We start from the raw sequence: 19,841 nt of genomic DNA, 5'->3' as shown, positions 1-19,841 counted from the left end.
CCCACTGAGCCACCCAGGAGCCCCAGGTCTTTGACCCATTTTTGAGGTAATGTTTATATATGGTATAAGATAATGGTCCGACTTCATTCTTTTGCTTGTAGATATCCAGTTTTCCCAGGACCTTTTGTTGAAAAGACTATCCTTTCCCATTGAATGGTCTTGGCACCCTTTTCAAAAATCATTTGATCATGTATGCAAGGGTTTATTTCTGAGCCCTATATTTTCTTCCCTTGGTACATGTCTGTCTTTATGCACTGTTTTCATTACTATTGGTTTGTAGTAAATTTTGAAATCAGAAATGGTGAGATCTCAAGCTTTGTTCTTTTTCAAGACGTTTTGTCTATTTGGGGCTCTTGATAGTCCATAAATTTTAGGATGGATTCTTAAAATTTCTGTAAAAACCACCATTGGGATTTTGATAGAGATTACATTGATTCTTTAGAGCATTTTGAATGGTGTTGTCATCTTAACAATAGTAAGTCTTCCAATCAGTGAACATGAGATGTCTTCTCATTTATTTAAGAGTTCTTTCAGCAACATTTTTTAATTTTCAGTCTATAAATCTTTAAGTTTCCTGTTTAAAATTATTTCTGATTATTTTACTCTTTTCAATGCTATTGTAAATGGAATTTTAAAAATTCCTTTGGATTGCTCATTGCAGATGTGTAAAAATACAACTGATTTTTGTGTACCAATTTTATATTCTATAACATGGCTGAATCATTTATTAGCTCTAACAATTTTTGTGTGTGACTTCCTTTGGGTTATCTACATATAGAGTCTGGTGCTTGCTTCAGCAGCACATATACTACATATAAAATCTGCAAATAGAAACAATTTTATTTTTTTCTTTCCAATTTGGGTGCTTATTATCTCTTTTTCATGACTGATTGCTCTAGCTAGAACTTTCAGTACTATGTTGAGAACAGTCTCTCTCTCAAAATAAATAAACTTAAAAAATTTATTCTTGTGGCGCCTGGCTGGCTCAGGTGGTTAAGTGTCTGACTCTTGTCAGGTCATGATCCCATGAAATATGGGTTCAAGTCCCATGTTGGGCTCTTTGCTGACAGATTTCTGTCTCTCTCCCTCTCTCTCTGCCCCTCCCTCATTTGAGCTGTCTCTCTCTCAAAAAATAAATAAACATAATAAAATTTAAAAAATTTATTCTCACTCAGGATTTTTTTTTTTAATTTTTTTTTTAATTTTTTATTTTTTTATTTCTGGGAGAGAGAGAGAGAGAGACAGCGTGAACAGGGGAGGGTCAGAGAGAGAGGGAGTCACAGACTGAAACAGGCTCCAGGCTCTGAGCTGGCAGTCAGCACAGAGCCCGATGCGGGGCCCGAACCCACGAACCGCGAGATCATGACCTAAGCGAAAGTTGGACGCTTAACCGACTAAGCCACCCAGGCGCCCCATTCTCACTCAGGATTTTTAAGGTACTATTCCATATAAGTTGAATAATTTTGGAAAAGAAACTTTGTGTACATTTCTGTTCCTTCAGATGAAATCTTTTATTTTAAATCTTTGGAAGTTTTAGGTACCTTTATTTTTGGAAGTCTGGAATTTCACTGAGATTATCACTAGTTGTGTGTGTGTGTGCATACGCATTAAGTTTTAGTAAACTTAAAGAGTCATACAACCATTGCCAGAATTCAATTCTGAACATTTCTATCACCGAGAAAGGTCCTTTATGCCTATCTTCAGTAAGTATTTATTCCTATTCCCATTCCTAGGGAATAACTAATCTCCTTTCTGTCTATAGATTCTGTCTGTCTTTTCTGGACATTTAATAAAACTTAGGTCATATGATGTGTGGTCTTTTGCCTCTGGTTTCTTTCATTTTGCATAATGTTTTTAAGGTTCATCTATGTTATACTTTATTACTTTTCATTGCCAAATAATATTCCTTTGTATGGATACACTACATTTGGTTTACCAGTTGATGGACATTGGGTTATTTCCACCTTTTGGCTACTGTTGTTGCCAATGTTGCTATATGTTGCTATAAATATTTGCATATAAATCTTTGTGTGGGGATAGGTTTTCATTTCTCTTGGGTAGATACCTAGGTGTGGAATTTCTTGGGTTATGTGGTAAATTTATGTTTACCTTTTAAGGAAACTGCCAAAATGTTTTTCCAAAATAGCATCATTTACATTTCACCAGCAACGTATAAGTGTTCTAGTTTCTTCAAATTCTCATCAACAGTTGGTATGTCAGATTTTTTAAAAAAATGTTTATTTATTTATTTATTTTTATGTTTGAGAGAGAGAGAGTGAGAGTGAGAGAGTGCAACTTTGGGAAGGGCAGAGAGAGAGAGGGAGACACAGAATCAGAAGCAGACTCCAGGTTCTGAGTGGTCAGCACAGAGCCTGACACAGGGCTCAAACTCATGAACCGTGAGATCATGACCTGAGCCCAAAGTTGGATACTTAACTGACTGAGTCACCTAGGCACTCCAATCAGCCTTTTTGATTACAGCCACCGTAGTGGTTGGGAAAGGATATCTTATTGTGGTTTTCATTTGCATATCCCTAAATAACTAGAGATGTTAAATGTTTTTCCATTCGCATATCAGCCCTTCCTATATATTCTTTGATGAAATATCTCTTCAAATCTTTTGCCCATTTTAAAATTAGCTTACTTGGGGGTGCCTGGAAAACTAAGTCTCACTGTTCATGAGTTCAAGCCTCACATGAGGAGCCTGCTTGGGATTCTCCACACTGTGGAGCCTGCTTGGGATTCTCTCTCTCTCCCTTTCTCTCTGCCCCTCCTCCTCTCTCTCTCTCAAATAAAGTTTTAAAAAAAGAATGAATAAGCCCTTCCAACTTAAATAAATAAATAAAATTAGATTGTTTGGCTTTGAAAAATATTATTTACTGAATTGTAAGAGATCTTTATATAATCCAAATACATTTCTTAAAAATTAGGTATAAGATTTAAAAATATTTTCTTCTAGGCTATGGCTTGACTTTAGTTTTCTTAATCATGTCTTTGGAAGTATAGAAGTTTTAGATTTTGATGAAATCTAACTTATCTATTTTATCTTTGGTTGCTTCTGCTCATACCTAGGAAACCATTGTTTAATCCAAAGTCATAATACTTACACCTGTTGTCTTCCAGAAGCTGTATAGTTTTAGCTCTTACATTTAAGTTTTAGATCTACTTTCAGTTAATTGTTATATATGGTTTGAGGTAGGGTTCCAACTCCATTCTCTTGCACGATAAATGTTCGGTTGTTACAGAACCTTGTTGACAAGACTATTCTTTTCTCTACTGGATCAACTTGGTAACCTTTCCAAAATCAATTGCTGATAAATATAAGGGTTCATTTTGGACTTTCAATTCCATTCCATTGATATCGATATCTGTCTTTGTGCTAATACCACACAATCTTATTACTGTAGCTTTGTAGTAAATTTTGAAATTAAGAAGTATGAGTCTTCCAACTTTGTTCTTTTTTTTTTTTTAAGATTGTTTTAGTTATTTTGTGCTCCTTGAATTTTCATGTGAATTTTAGGATCAGCTTGTCAATTTATTCATATAATTCATCTGGGATTTTGATCTGTAGGTCAATTTGGGGGGTATTGTCTTCTTAACAATATTTAGTCTTCCAATCATAAGCACAGAATATCTCCATTAATTTATGTTTTCTTTAATTTCTTCCAATTATGTTTATAGTTTTCAGTGTACAAGTCTTATACTTATTTTGTTAAATTTATTTATAAATATTTTATTATTTTTGATACTGTTGTAAGTGGAGTTTGTTATGGGTCAGGTAGATCTCCCTCAAATCCATATGTTGAAGTCCTAACCATCACTGTCCTAGAATGTGACCTTATTTGGAGTTAGTCTCTACAGAGGTAATCAAATTAAAATGAGAATATTAGGGTGGGCCCTAATCCAACATAACTGGTGTCTTTATAAGAAGCAGAAATTAGTATGCAGATATGCACACAGTGAGAACACCAAGTGAAGACTGGAGTTCTGCTGCCACAAATAAAGGAACGAGCACAAGCTAGGAGAGAGATCTCAAACAGATTCTTCCCTAACAGCCCCTAGAAGAATTCAGTCCTGCCAATACTTTTAATTTTGGACCTGTAGCTTCCAGAACTATGAAACAATAAATTTCTGCCTAAGCCACCCAGTTTGTGGAATGTTGTTATGACAGCTCTAGCAAACTAATACAGGCTTATTTTCTTAATTTTATTTTCAGATTTTTCTTATCCAAAGTAGAGAGATACAAGTGATTTTTGTACATTGATCTTGTACCCTGCAATCTTGCCAAAATCATTTATTAGCTCTAATAATGTGTGTGTGTGTGCGCGCACGTGCGCGTGTGTGCTTTTTGGGATTTTCTATATACTAGATTATGTTGTTTGCAAACAGAGACATTCCAATCATTTCCAATATGAACGCCTTCAAGATTTGTAATTAAATATTTTTCTGGCTTTGTTTTCCCACTCATTGTGGATACTAATTTATACTTATTCTAAAGTTTATTCTGTTTTCTCAATTCACTCTAGGTCTTTAAATGTTGGTTACTATTGGATGCATTGGCTTCCTCTTTTGTGTTTGTTTTCCTTGGGTTAAATTACAGGGACACATGGTTATGCTCATTCTTGTCTTTGCCATTTCCTGTTTACCCACATAAGAATGTTCTATTACTTTCTGCAGCGCTCCCCTTAAAGGAACATGCATAAGCCCAGCAGTCAGTTGTGAGCCCCAGTAGTGGAGGTTCCTGGAAAGGGGTTACTTAACGTTTTGGGAGTTGGCCAGGCTCTGTCTGGCCTCTGAAGCCCAAGTCCCTATGCCTACTGTCTTTATCCTGGAGCAAGTGAAGGAGGAGGAGAGAGGGCCTAACCCTGCAATTGTTACCCCCCAAAACCCAACCCCTCAGCCCTCAGTAGCCCAGGCCCCTCTGAGTTTGTGATTCCTTACCCTCAGAGCCTCCAACACAGCCCACTTTTTAGTCTTCTCCTGATAGGATTTCCTAAAAGAGATATTTTGTTATATAAATTTATGGCCACAGGGACTAGAAAGCTGACCTCATTAGTTTCATCCTCTCATCTGTACCACAGACATTCCTCTCTTAAAAGGTGAACATGTAAATGAGCACCTCAATGTACAGCACCTGTGCATTGAGGTGCCTTCAGTGTCCAAGACTGCCCTCATCACCTCACTGCAAGCAAGTCTGGAGAGTGCCTGCACTATGCTGTCCTGTTTGTGGCTCTGAGACCCTGACTGGTGGGTGGTCAGACTCTATGGGAATTTACAGGAGCAGAAAAGGCTAACCACCCTACCAGCCTGGCTCCAACCCCTGAAGAACTCTGGAGATTCCAACAAGCTTCATTGCCTTTGCTGTCAGTGCCCACCATGGTGGATGCCCAAGCCCATGGTGGTGGCCATGTGATTGATGCTCATGCTCAGCCTGGAGATGCTCATGGGTGTCTCTGCTCACACATGCAGTGTCACACATATCCTCCCTGCCCCTGCTTCATGTATATACACCCACATAGGCATGCATTGCACGCCACATGCCTAAGCATGGATGTGCACACATACGTGCACCCACACACTGTTTTATTCTTCATATTTTATTCTTCAGTTTTACTCTTTGTTTTTCCATAGTTATCTCTTCTTCTTCTTTATCTCTTCCTGTTCCTTTTCTACTCTTCCTTCATTTATCTCCTCCATTCTACCTCTTTGGTCTCTCAGCCTCAGTTTTAGTTTTTTGTATTATTTTACCAGCCATTAGCTATGCTGCAGGCAGAGCAGCAGAGGTCCATTCAACACCACTCACTCCACCATGCCAGCCCCTTGCTGGGCTTGGCCCCAGAGCATGGGAGGTAAGGCTGATGCTGCTCTACTGCCCCTGACTGAGGAGGGCTGGTCATGGTAGGGAGCATACAGTGGTGTGAAAATCAGGACCAGAAGCCCACTGTGGTGAGCTCATACAGCACAGACACTGCTGTCCAGGAAGGAGGCCCAAGGTGCCTGTCCAGAACACCTACTCTCCCATTCCTCATCCCCTAGGCAGGGGTTTAAGGGCCACCCCCTCCAGGGGCAGCTGTGGTTCCAATCTTGCAGTCATCGGAGGGAGTGCCTCTGGTTCAACGTAGAACAACTGGCTATGAACAACTCAAGACCAGGTAAGAAGCCTCACAATGGATGGGATGGGACTGTAGCTGAGTGGTCTGGACTCTGCTTAATCCCTGCCATTGGCATGGTGCAAGTTTCCCAACTTTTCAGGGCTTAGTCTCCTCCTTTGTAAAATGGCTGCCAATTTTCTCCCCACAGTATGTGAATGTAACAAGACCTGAGTGGCCATCTTGCCCAACTAAGTGAACATGAATCTTTCATTGCATTTCCCACTTTTGTGCCTGTTTTTTCTATGCATTCATTCACTCATTCATTTATTTAATGAGCATGTGCTAAGGGCATGGCGCCATGCATCGAGGATGCATTATCCAGCCCTGGCCCTTTGAAAACTCTCTTGTTTCCTCTTTTACATACTCCTTCTCCCCTCTTCTCTAGGAGGTCGTTAGCTTCTGGGCCCACCCAACCTAGAGCCCATTGTCTGCTTTCTTGAAGCTGACTTTTAGAAGCAGATAGATCAGAAGAATGGAGAAAACTTTCTGATCAGTTATAATCTGTTTAGATTAAAAATAAATATTGTTGGTAGGGTGCCTGGGTGGTTCAGTTGATTAAGCGTCTGACTTCGGCTCAGGTCATGAGCTCACAGTTCATGGGTCTGAGCCCTGCGTTGAGCTTTGTGCAGACAGTTCAGAGCCTGGAGCCTGCTTCAGACTCTGTGTGTGTGTCTGTCTCTGCCCCTCCCCAGCTTGCACTCTGTCACTCTTTCTCAAAAAAATAAACATTAAAAAAAAGTTTTAAAAAATATTTTATTTATTTTTGGGAGAGAGATAGAGACAGCATGAGCAGGGGAGGGTCAGAGAGAGAGGGAGACACAGAATCTGAAGCAGGTTCCAGGCTCTGAGCTAGCTGTCAGCACAGAGCCCGATGCGGGGCTCGAACCCACAAACCATGAGATCATGACCTGAGCTGAAGTTGGATGCTTAACTGACTGAGCCACCCAGGCACCCCTTAAAATTAAAAAAAAATATTGTTGGGGTGCCTGAGGGTTCAGTTGATTAAGCATCTGACTTTGGCTCAGGTCATGATCTTATGGCTTATGAGTTTGAGCCCCATGTCAGGCTCCGTGCTGACAACTCAAAGCCTGGAGCCTGCTTTGGACTGTGTCTCCCTCTCTCTCTCTCTGCCCCTCCCCTATTTGTATTCTGTTTCTTTCTCTCACAAAATAAATAATATTTTTTAAAGAACACAATTATTGTTAACAGCAGCACCTACATAGAAATTTTTTAATCTACTTTAGGTTTTTTTTTAGTCCAAATAAGAAGAGTTATTTAATTTGTGAGGAGAGATGGAAGTTGGATTTTGACAAACACATTAACCTCCAGAAAGGAGTGCTCAACTGGTGGGAACATAGCTCCCTCCTAGGGGAGAAAGGAGTGGAGAAGAGGGCATCCACACATCATTGGTGTCCTGATGTATTCTGGGTCAGGAGCCTGGGAGGTGAGAGAAACAGGCAACATGGCCTACAGGGCTCCATGCCCTTCCTCTTCAAAACCAACCATTACTTTCTTCCAAAGAGGCCCAGTGTGCTGTGTGGGAGACAGTGCACTGACTATACTTCCTGAGAAAATACTATCAGCATCCAGGCATTTATCACTCTCAAATGAAAGTTTTCAAGTTGATCCAAGGGTTGTAGGTTATCATTAAGCTGCTTATCAAATGAATGTTTCCAATATTCAAAACCAGTCTCCAGTGTTGGAGAGCTTGCCCTGCTGGGCTAGTTTAGCACATTTTGGGAGGTGTGTGTGTGTATTGTCAACCTCTGTTCCACTGCCTTGTGCTGGACACTTTCCTGGTGTCTTCCATGTGTTCCTTTCTACTTTATCTGAAGAAGGGGCCTCAGTTTATTCCACTTTACTGATGTGGTAACTGATGCTTGTAGAGTATAAGTGGCAGTAAGTGGCAGATCTGGGATGGGAATTAGCCATGGCTGCCTCCAAGCTCTCTGGGGTCACAGCCATTTCTGCCTTCAGTGTATGTGTCCCTAGTATCCTCTTTTGCCTCTTAGTTTGGGACATGAGCCCTTCCCTCCAGATTCCCATGCTCTGTGGACCCCAAGCAATTCCCTTACTGAGAGGAACTTTGGGGTTCCAAAGAAGAGAATCATGGGCCAGGGATGCTCATAAACTGACCTACAGAAGCATAGGATTGAAGGAAAGTGAAGTGACTGGGGAGTGGCTATGGGGAAGATCCCATGCACTCTACCCCCAGGATAGCAGATCCACCATGATGCCACCATGCAGGGGCTGTACCACCTTCACAGCCCCCAGGTGGAGGCCTGCTGCCAGTTACTCAGTGTCCAGAAGGAATAGGTTCAATTCACAGGTCCCCAGTATGCAGCCAGGAAAGAGGTCATGTTTACTGAGCATGTATGTTGGGCCAGACACCTTTTAGTGGAATTCCTCCCTTGGGCAGTGCTGTGAGAAAGACATGACTGTCGTGCCTTCATTGAGTAGGTGAATAACAGAGTCTGGGAGGTTGACAGTGCATGATTATTTGTGCATTAATGTTGGCCTTCCTGCCATACTCTTGGCTTCAGGAGCAGAGACCTCCTAAGCCCAGCACCAACTAAATGACCTTCAACTACCTGGAGAAGGAAGGCTATATAGCCCAGTTGTGGTGTACCCTTGAATTCTCTGCCATTGAAGCCACATAGTACAGAACAGAAACATTGGTGTAAGACATATCTGGGTTAAAGTGCTGGACTCACCACTCTGAGTCTCAGTTTCTTGTCCATAAAATGGGAGAAGCAGCAGTACCCATCCAAAGGGTTGCTATGGTGATCAGAAGAGAGGAGAGATTAGTGTATTCAGGAAATAATGAGAAGTGTTCAGTAGAAGGTAGCCCCTCAGGAGTGGAGAAGGAACAATATTGCACCACTAAGTGGTGCTGGGAACAGGGATTTTCAATTCAAATGGAGCCTTTCCCAACCTAGCAGCCATGTTGGAACCTGCAGTGTCATTCCAGTGAGACTTCCCTCCTCTTTCAGTGGCTCTTACTGCTGTCAAGATTTCTCCACATGAAGTTCTGGACCCATAAAAGCACTTTCTTTCCCAATTCAAGGGCCCTTGGAAAGCAAACATCTCAGAATCAGCAGTGCAAGCATTCAAACCAGAGAGAGAACACATGTTTCGGCCAGGATGCAGAGCCACGAGATCAGTCTGTGTTGATCAGGCAGAATTTGACATTTTGGAGAGCACATCACATATTTGTTTCCAGGGAGTCTGCCCAATATCTAGTCCTCTCATGACATCCATTCACATCTAATGTTTGGCCTCCCAGCCCCTAAATGACTTGGTGCCTCATACTTTAGAAGGTGCAGCTAGATAACTCTAGTTGTGATGACAGGAAGGGGCATACCAGCCGCTTGTAACATTTGCAAGGCACTTGGGCACACCCCTACCCTGACCCTTCCTTGTGTTGGTAAGGAGGCCCTTCTATCCTGACCATCAACTGGCCCGGGCACTGTCCTTGGTGCTGATTTAGCATCACACATCCTGGTGGCCAGCCGCTAAGGACCCCTAAGGCAGAAGTGGTCTTTCCAGTCTTTGTAGCTGGATTTGGCTGCAGAATTATAAATTCCTGAGCCTCCAAGGTACCTGAAGCCTGACACCACTGACACCACTGACACCGCCTGCGTTCCTCAGTTTCAGAAGCAGGATCTGAGGCACTGGTTGGCCTTGGAGCAGCACAGCACACACAACCTGCTGCTTATAGGGCAGTGGCCAGCAGGCTATGGTAGCTCCAGCAGAAGCAGCTGCAGTGGGGGCACTCTTCCATCAAAGACAGAAGCTCTCAAGAGTACAGGGATATTAGTCTTGGCCATTACCCCAAGTAAGTGTCGCTTTGATGCTGTACTCTTCCTTTCTATGTAGTAAAGTGTTTTTGTTTTAATCCCCAGTCTTCTGTGGAATTAGAGAAATTGGACATCTTTAAGAGACAAATTAAACCCTAGCCTTTGGTGTAGATAGGGCTGGACTCTGCACCACTTCCTGAGGGCAGGGTCCTTTTGGCTCCCCCATAAGACATCCTGGCTCAGGATAAGGACTGAACCTCAGAAGCCCCCATGTGCCTCTCACATCCTGGTTCAAGCATGTTTATAGTATCCTGACCAAGACTCAGGCCATGTTTCTAGCATAAATACACATACCACTGCTTGGATGAAGTTGGAATTGGGGGCTCTGGGGCCTTACACTCAGCTTCCTTCCCACTCCTCAGGAGCCCACAGAGGTCACACTGAAAACCATGACCATAGAAAGAACTTTGTAAAGTACAGGGCCAGGAGGGGTGGACAGAAATGTATACCTGGAGACATTTTGAAGCTCCCCCCGCACCCTCCCCCCCATTTCCTTACCTTTCAGATCCTCCTGGCCCTGCTAATTTGGCAAAGGTACATACTGTAGAATTGCTTAAGGTATGAATTCTTAGCTCAGATGAGATAGAATGTCTCAGTTCAGAAAACTTGCCCATAATTATGCCCTAGAGGCAGGAAAAAAATACTTCTTTTTTTGCTTGATGCAACAGACTCCCAGATAAAATGGCTAGATTTGTATGCAACTCTCACTTCTTTCCAAATTTCTACTGAAATGACCAACAACAGAATAGAGAAATGGGAAAAGCATGGGTCAATGATAGAAATGTAAGTGTGGCATTTCCAAATCAGAAATTCAGATATTTAAGGTAGTCTTCCAGGAAAAAAAATGGGATAAGATCAAATAGAAGGGCTGACTTGACCCCTGACAGAGCCCCAAGATCATCCCATTTGGAGATCCAGGAGCTGAAGGCAAGGGCATCTGGGGCAGATCTGGATTCCACTCTCCTGAGAAGAGACTAAAACCTTGGGTCATGGTAAAGGTGGAGCATAAGGTTGTGCTTGATTTGTATACAATAAAAAAGGGTTACTGAGCAAACAAAGAATGAGGATACTGCCCCAAATAAGGTTGTAGTAATAAATATGGTTGAGAGCAATGGCTCTATCAGGGTTAGAAATGTCTGGATTTTTATCTAATCCTCAGTAACTGAGTGACCTTGGAGAAGTTACTTGGTTATATCTGAACCTCAGTGAAGTTTATATTAGGATCCATTTCATAGAGCTATGAGAATTAAATACAATAATCCACATCATGGACTCAGCACAGGGCTGGTACTTAATAGGTAAATATGGTTTTCTGAATATAGCTGTCGTTTCCACTGTTGGGTAAGCAAGATGACCCAATTTTTATGTATGTATGTATGTATATATGTACGTATGTATCTAAAATTTTTTTCTTCTTCAGTTTGTTTATTTTGAAAGGGGGGAACAAATGGGGTAGGGGTGGAGAGAGAGAATCCCAAGCAGGCTCCATGCTCTACACTGAGCTGGAGCCTGACACAGGGCTCTATCCCACAACTGCAAGATCATGACCTAAGCTGAAATCAAGAGTTGGATGCTTAACCCACTTACCCACCCAGGTGCCCCAATATATCTATTTATTTAAAATAGAGACATCCAGCTTTACTAAAGCCTAATATGCAGATATAATCCAAATGTCAGGTGAATTTTGGTCATGTCTGGTAAAGGCGACATGCTGGGGGCAGAGCAGGAACTCCCACTGCAGAAGGTGATCAGTGATCCTCTCACACATTTCCTGCCTTCAGGATTTTGTTCCTCTTGTAGTTTTCATGGGCCCATCTAAGGATACACATAGACTATATTTTCTTAAATTGCTGAATCTTTGCTGATATTGTCTTTGGCCTTTGTCTTAGGGTAATGCTGGCCTCACAGAATGCGCTAGGAAAGATTCCCTTTACTTCCATTTTCTGGATTAGATTGTAGAGAATTGGTATAATTTCTTTCTTGAATGTTTGGTAGATTCCATCAGTAAACCCATCTGGGCCTGGTGTTTTCTGTTTTGTGAGGTTATAAATTATTGATTCAATATCTTTAATAGATTTGGACCTATTCAGATTGTGTTTCTCCTTTGTGTGCATTTGGCAGATTATGTTTTTCAGAGAATTGGTCTGTTTCAGCTAGGTTATCAGATTTGTAGAGATAGATTGTTCATAATGTATCTCTATTATTTTTTTAATGCCCATGGGATCTGTAGTGATGTCCCTATTTCATTTCTTATGTTAGTAATTTGTGTCCACTCTCTTTATTTCTTCCCCTAGCTAGAGGCTTATCCATTTTCTTAATATTTTCAAAGAACTAGTTTTTGGTTTCATTGATTTTCTCTATTGATTTCAGCTCTAATTTTGATTACTTCTCTTTTTTGGCTTACCTGTATTTGATTTGCTCTTCTTTTCCTAGTTTTCCAAGGAAGAATCTTAGATGATTGATTTTAGGTCCTTCTTCTTTTTAAATATATGCAACCAATTTTCCTTTCATTTCCACTGGACTTTGGGGGATGGGGCTGAAAGTTCCAGGCTTCAAATCAAGGTTTGGTCCTTCTGGCAACCAGCCTCCATTCTAAAGCTATCTAGGAGCCTGCCAAGACTCATCTTATTAGAACAAAAGGTGCTTCTATCACTCAGGAAATTCCAAGATATTTAGGAGCTCTATGTCAGGAATTGGGGAGGGATGGCATCCAGGGCAGAGGACAAGAGAATGATGTGAGAGAAAGGGGTTGTGTTCTCCATTATGACAGGAGGGAGGGAAGAATGGGTGCAGACTAATGTATAAATTTGGAGGTAGTTGAGACAGTTTCTGGTGATGGTTTTGAATTTCCCTATGAGGTAAAAGAGGAAGAATCATCATTGTCAGGGAGGGGAAACAGAAGCCTGGAGTTTGGGAAAGGTCTGGAGGACTTGAAATTATTGGGAATGTTTGGAGAATTTAGATAAGTAGATTGAAAACTCAAACCATAAAAGGAAAGAGCCTAAATGGGACTCTATTACACAAATTAAAACATTCTTCCCATCAACAGACAGCACGAAGGGAGTAACATTATAAGCCACAAATGGGGATAAGATTGTCCAAATAACAGGATATTTCCCAAAATGTAACACATTTAAATCTCATTGCACTGACACCGAGAATATATAGAAAGCATCTAAATCAATAAGAAAAAGAACAATCAATAGAAAACTGAGCAAAAACCTTGAATAGGTGTTTTACTAAAAAGTAAACCCAAATGACTAAGAGACATCTGAAAAGATGTTTGATATCATTTATCATCAAGAAAATGAAAATTAAATCCACAATGAGATAATACTATACAACCAACAGACTGGCAAAAATTGAGAAGTCAACATTTAATGAAGTATTGGCAAGGGTTATATATTAATTTCCTATTGCTGCTGCTGTAACAAATTATCACATATTGTGGCTTAAAACAACACAAATTTACTGTCTGATAGTTCTAGAGGTCAGAAGTCCAAGTGTCAGTCTTCCTGGGATAAATTTAAGGTGTTGGCGGTGTTGGTTTCTTACGGAGACTGCAGGAGAAAATCTGTTGCCCTGACTTTTCCAGCGTCTATATGCTGTCTGTATTCCTTAGCTTGTAGTATATTTCTCCATCTTCAAAGTCAGCAGTGTAGCATCTTCTAATCTCTCTCTCTCCTTCTGACCTCTGCTTCTATCTTCACATCTCCTTCTATGACTTTGACCCTCCTGTTTCTCTCTTTTTAATGTTGACTTTTGAGAGCCAGAGAGAGAGACAGAGAGAAAGAGACAGAGCATGAGTAGGGGAGGGGCAGAGAGAGAGAGAGGGAGACATAGAATCCGAAGCAGGCTCCAGGCTCTGAGCTGTCAGCACAGAGCCCGATATGGGGCTCGAACGTGAGATTGTGAACTGAGGCAAAGTTGGAAGCCTAACCCGCTTCACTGACTGAGCCACCCAGGTCCCCCCTCCCGTTTCTCTCTTATAAAGGCCCTTGTGATTATATTCCTCCCTGCCCAATCTCCCCAAGTCAAGATCTTTAACTAATTACATCTGCAAAGTCCCTTTTATTATGTAAGGAAACATATTCCCAAATTTGCAGGATTAGGACATGGACTTTTTGGGGGCCATTATTCTGCTTACCATAGACTGGAACAATAAAACTCTATACACTGCTGGTAGGTGTGTATTTTGTTATAACCACTTTAGAAAACAATTGAATATTTCCCAGTAGAGTTGAACATGTGCATTTCCTATGAACCAGCAGTTGTAAACCAAGCCTATACCTAAGAGAACTCTTGCACCTAGGCACCATGAAACAGGTACTGGAATAATCAAAGGGATCTAGCCCTAGTAGCTCTCTGATTGCATCTCCTTTTTATTCTTGGGGTTGCTTACTCTTTTCTAGCCACACAGGATGTGTAATAAATAATTTGGCTGACTTTTGTCCCCTGATTCCTGCGAGAGAGACTCTAAATCTTTGGAATTTCCCAAGTGTTGAAGTATCTTTGTTATTCATGTTATTTAGACCACAGCTGAGTTTAAGCTAACAAGGTGACTCAAGATAGGGGCTAGTCATACCAGAAAGACCAATCATGTGATTAGACGGTTGGGACCTTGAGTCACATGACATCAGTCCAACTTCTGGGAATGGGGGAGGAGGTTGGAGATTGAAACAAATGGGCAATGGATAATTCAGTCATGCCTATGTAATAAAATCCTGGAGACAGAAATAAAACTCTGACCACAAAAGCTCAGGTGAACTTCCCTGATTAACAATACTCCGTGCTAGTAAGGTGACACATTCTGACTCTGTGTAGAGAGGACATAGAAACTTGTGTTTGAGACCCTCCCAGATCTTGCCCTATGAGACTCCTTTTTTGGCTAGTCCTGATGTGAATCTGTTTTGTTATGGTAGGACTATAATCACGAGTACAGTGCTTACCTGAAATCTGTGACTTCTAGTAAATTATCAAACTTGAGAAGATAATGGGAACTTCTAAATTTGTAGCCAATTGGTCAGAAGTTGGGCATCCCCGAACTTGCAAACTTATATCTGAAGTTATTGCAGTCTCATGGGGATTGTGGCCTTAATCTGTGAAGTTTGGCCTAACTCTATAGTTAGTACCCGAAGTGCATTGCACAGACCCTTCTGTATTAGTCCTACCTTGAAACGGCTACACTGGTTCCTGCCTCTGCTGGAACACTTCATCCCAGATGGCCACATGGCACCATCTTCAATCCCTTCAATTCCTGGCTTAGATGTCAACTCAGTGGGAAATATAGAATTGCAACTTGTCTAACCCTGGTACTTTTCACCTTTTCCCCTGCTTTCATTCTTAATTAGCACTTCTCATTAAAATTTTTTTGAATGTTTATTTTTGAGAGAGAACGAGAGACAGAGTATTAGCAGAGGAGGGGCAGGGGGGGGGGGGACACAGAATCTGAAGCAGGCACCAGGCTCCAAGCTGTCAGCACAGAGCCTGACATGGGGCTCGAACCCATGAACTGCAAGAGCATGATCTGAGTCGAAGTCGGACACTTAACCAACTGAGCTACCCAGGCACCCCAGCGCTTCTTATTTTTAACATACAATTTATCTTCTAAAAAAAATGTTTATTGTAGTAATCTGCTTCTACAATACTGCTGTGGGAAGGGAATTTTACCTGTTTTGAAAATTGTACCAATTTTGTCCTAATTGCTAAAGTAGTGCCTAGCACACAGTAGGTGCTCAAGAAATATTTGTTCAGTGAATGAATGAATAATAGCAAAAATATGTTAGCTCCCTAAACATCAACTAATAGTAGACCAAATAAATATAACAGAATACCAAACAACAGTCAACATGAATAAACAAACTACCCTTATCGATGTGGTGGATCTCACATAATATTGATGATACAAGTACGTGACTGTAAACAGAGTATAGTTCTCTTCACAAAAGTTCAAAAACAAGCATACATATCTAGGGATAAGAGTTTAAACAGGGGCAGGGAAATGAATATCAGGATAACGATGGCCTCTGGGAGGGAGGTGGTAGGGAAAGGGTATGAGGGCAAGCAATTGGGAAAGGACACAAAGGGGGTTTCTTGTGCTGGCAGTGCCCTATTTCTCAACCTAAGTTCTGGTTCCATTGATATTCTCATTGTGACTTTTTCTGAAACTGTACATATACATTTCATACAGTCTTCTGTATGTATCATATATTTTCACAATTTAAGAAAAGGAAAGAAAGATGGGCACCTGGGTGGTTCAGTTGGTTAAGTGTCCAACTTTGGCTCGGGTCATGATCTCACGGTTTGTGGGTTCAAGCCCTGTGTCGGGCTCTGTGCTGACAGCTAGCTCAGAGCCTGGATCCTGTTTCAGATTCTGTGTCTCCTTCTCTCTCTGACCCTCCCCCGCTCACGCTGTCTTTCTCTCTCTCTCTCAGAAGTAAATAAAAAACATTTAAAAAAAAAAAAGAAAAGGAAAGAAAGAACTGTAGGAGGATGATAGAGCAGTGTTGAGTTCTCAGTTCCACTGACGAATTTATTGTGAATTTAGAGTGATAGCAGGGCTGTATGATTGCCTCTAGTAGCACTTAGACACCTGAGGGGACATCTGGAGAGGGCAGCATTGGATTTATCTGTCACAGGAGTTTTGCCATGTGGGAGATATGAAGGTAAAAGGAGCACATAAATCCAGGGTATTGGCAAGGGAACAATTGAAAAGCTGTTCTATGGAAATAAGGCTAAAAAGAAGGCAAGTGAAGTCAGGAGGGAGAAATTGGAAATTCTGGGAAGATCTGGTTTGGACAGGGGGTCAGAGATATGGAGGACCTAGTGCAATGGATGACCTGGATCCCATGGAAGTAAAAAGCTGTAAGCCAGTGCAGTCATTGTGACAAGAGTTTTGAAGGAGGACGCATTCGAGGCAAGACGATGTCTGGGCGTAACAGGAATGGCGGGTGGCTGAATTGTCACGGATGTGTGTGTTTTAGTTCCCACAGCCTGCAGAAACCCCTCTACCCCAGAGGCAGCCCAAATAAAGCAACACTCAGAGTACTACCAGTGTCCAGCTGTGCAAACACACCTTGGAATGTGCTCCCCGGCATGACCGAGAGACTGCTTGGGGCAAAAGGATGGTTGGCTCTTCCTTTTTTCTCTGACCCAAGCACTTTTGGCTTTATCTGCAGCACATGCCAAGTTGCAAACATTTCTCATTACCATGAGCATGACTGCCCTGTTCTAAGCAACCACCATTCATCACCTGACTCTTGCGACAGTCTTTAACAGCTCCCTCCAATTCCCCTGTGCGCCCTACAGACCTCTTCATTTTGCGGCAACAGTGGCAATGCTATATTCTTTGGCAGTAATGAGTCACCCCAATTCCCCCCATAACAACGGATAACAGCAAAAGGGAGGAAAAAACACAAAACTTGTGGACAACACCTGAACAAAAAAGAGAGGACAAGGCAGTCACAAGAAGCCTCTAATTATACTGGAGACTAAAAATTACTTTTTAATTGACAGACAGTGGAATTTATTTTTCTGGGGTACAGTAACTGTAAGCCTTGACAAATGCACAGTCATGTGACCACCACTACAAATCAAGCTACAGATACTTTTTTTTTAAACGTTTTATTTACTTCTGACAGAGAGAGAGAGAGAGAGAGAGAGCAGGGGAGAGTCAGAGAGAGAGGGAGGTACAGAATCTGAAGCAGGCTCCAGGCTCTGAGCTAGCTGACAGCACAGAACCCTATGTAGGGCTCGAACCCACTAATTGTGAGATCATGACCTGAGCTGAAATCGGCCGCTTAACCAACTGAGCCACCCAGGCGCCCCTCAAGCTACAGATATACTTTCATGGTCCCTAAAATTTTCCCCATGCTGAAGTTAATCTTCCCTACCTGTCATCCTACCAACTCCTGGGGACCGCTGATCTGTTCTCTATCTCTACAATTCTGTGTTTTCTAGAAGTCCTTCAAATGGAATCATACAGTTTGAATTCTCTTGAGTCTGGCTTCTTTCACTTCACATAATGCTTCTGGGAATCATTCATGTTGTTGAGTAGCAGTCCAGTGTACGGATGTGCCACAGTTTATCCATTCACTCACTGAAGGACTTTTAGGTTGTTTCCACTTTGTCTCAAGAACTGACAGAATAAAATTACATTCAGTAGCAATATAGATTTGTACTTGATTAGCCAACCTGATCGAACTGATATATACCAAACAGTATTCTTTTCAAGAGCATAGGGGACATTTACCAAAATAGACTATATTCTGGGAATAAATGTGTAGATTTCAGAGAATTGAAATCATCAGGGTACACCCACTGCGTGTTGCATAATTAAATTAGAACTCAAGAATAGGAAGATAGCTAGAAAACCTCCTAATATTTGGAAACTAACCAACACCCTTCCAAATAACTGATGGACCAAGAGAAAACAAAATGGAAATTAAAAAGTATCTTGAGCTAAATTATAATAAAAAAATTTAAAACTTGGGAGAGACAGTAAAGCAGTGCTTAAAAGGAAATGTATAGGTTTAAATATATATATATAATAAAAAAGAATGTTGAAAATCAATGATCCTAGCTTCCCACTTAAGGAAAAGAAAAAAAACAAAACAAAAAAAAACCCAGTAACTATCTCCCCCAAAGCAGAAATGCAGACATAGTAAAACAAATAAAACATAATAATCAATGAAACAGAAGACACAATAGAAGAAACTCAACAAAGTCAAAAGTTTTATTTGAAAAAGATTAAAAATTGATAAAACCCTAGCAAGACTGATCAAGAAAAGAGAGAGGAAACAAAGATTCCCAATATCAGAATGAAATGTGGTACATCACTACATATTCTACAGACATCAGAGGGGTAATAGGAGGATGTTATAAACAACTTGTCAGTAAATCTGAAAATTTAGCCAAATTAAAAATATTTCAAAAACACAATTTATCAACAGTGACTGGAAGAACTGGATAATCTTCATGGCCCTGTATCTATTAAAGAAAATGAATTAATTAAAAACCTTCCCACAGTAAAAATCAAGGTACAGATGGTTATTAATACTCTCATTGAAAATCAACTGAGCACAAATTTGTGATCTGTATACTATCATTTATGTACATTATACTTCAAAAGGTTATAAATGTTCACTTAATAAAAAATGCTCATTTAAACAAATACAGGGGTGGGTGGGGGTACAGATGAAACAAAATTGGCTATGTATTGATAATTGTGGATGATGGGCCACTGGGCTTACTATCACTTCTTAGCTCTCACTTTTGTAAATGTTTGAAATTTTCCATAAGAAAATGTTTTCGTAAAGAAAATTCAGACCATAACATCAGTCTGCAAAACCTCCATCAGCTTGGCATTGAGTCAAAGCCACAATGGATCAATGGCCAACCAGGCTGTCCCTGATCTAGTCACCCTGGCACCTCCTGATATCTCACTCTCTACAACACTCTTAGCTCATTTGCACACCATTCTGTCTAAATTATTGCTTGCACACGCCTAAAGCATATTCTCATCTCAGGGCCTTTGCACTTGTGGTTGTTCGCTTTCCCTCAGATGTTCATTCTTCGGAGTCAGCTTAGCTTGCTTCAGTCAGGTCTTGGCTCAGATGTTACCCTTTCAGCAAAGGCTTCCCTCACCTGCCACATCAAGTAACTAACTCTACAACTGGACTCCCTAAACCCTCTCTCTGCCATGCTTTCCTCCAGAACATCTGCATCACCTGATGTAAGAAATATATTCTTGTGTTTTTATTTACTGCCTGCTTCCCACAAGAATGCAAACTTCAACCGACAGGGAGATTCACACCTGTATCCCAGGGCT

The sequence above is a fragment of the Hyaena hyaena genome, unplaced genomic scaffold, assembly GCF_003009895.1.
Source record: "Hyaena hyaena isolate Hyena2069 unplaced genomic scaffold, ASM300989v1 scaffold_631, whole genome shotgun sequence".
Lineage (NCBI taxonomy): Eukaryota > Metazoa > Chordata > Mammalia > Carnivora > Hyaenidae > Hyaena > Hyaena hyaena.
The sequence above is the reverse complement of the archived record's forward strand: the minus strand, read 5'-3'. Positions refer to the sequence as shown.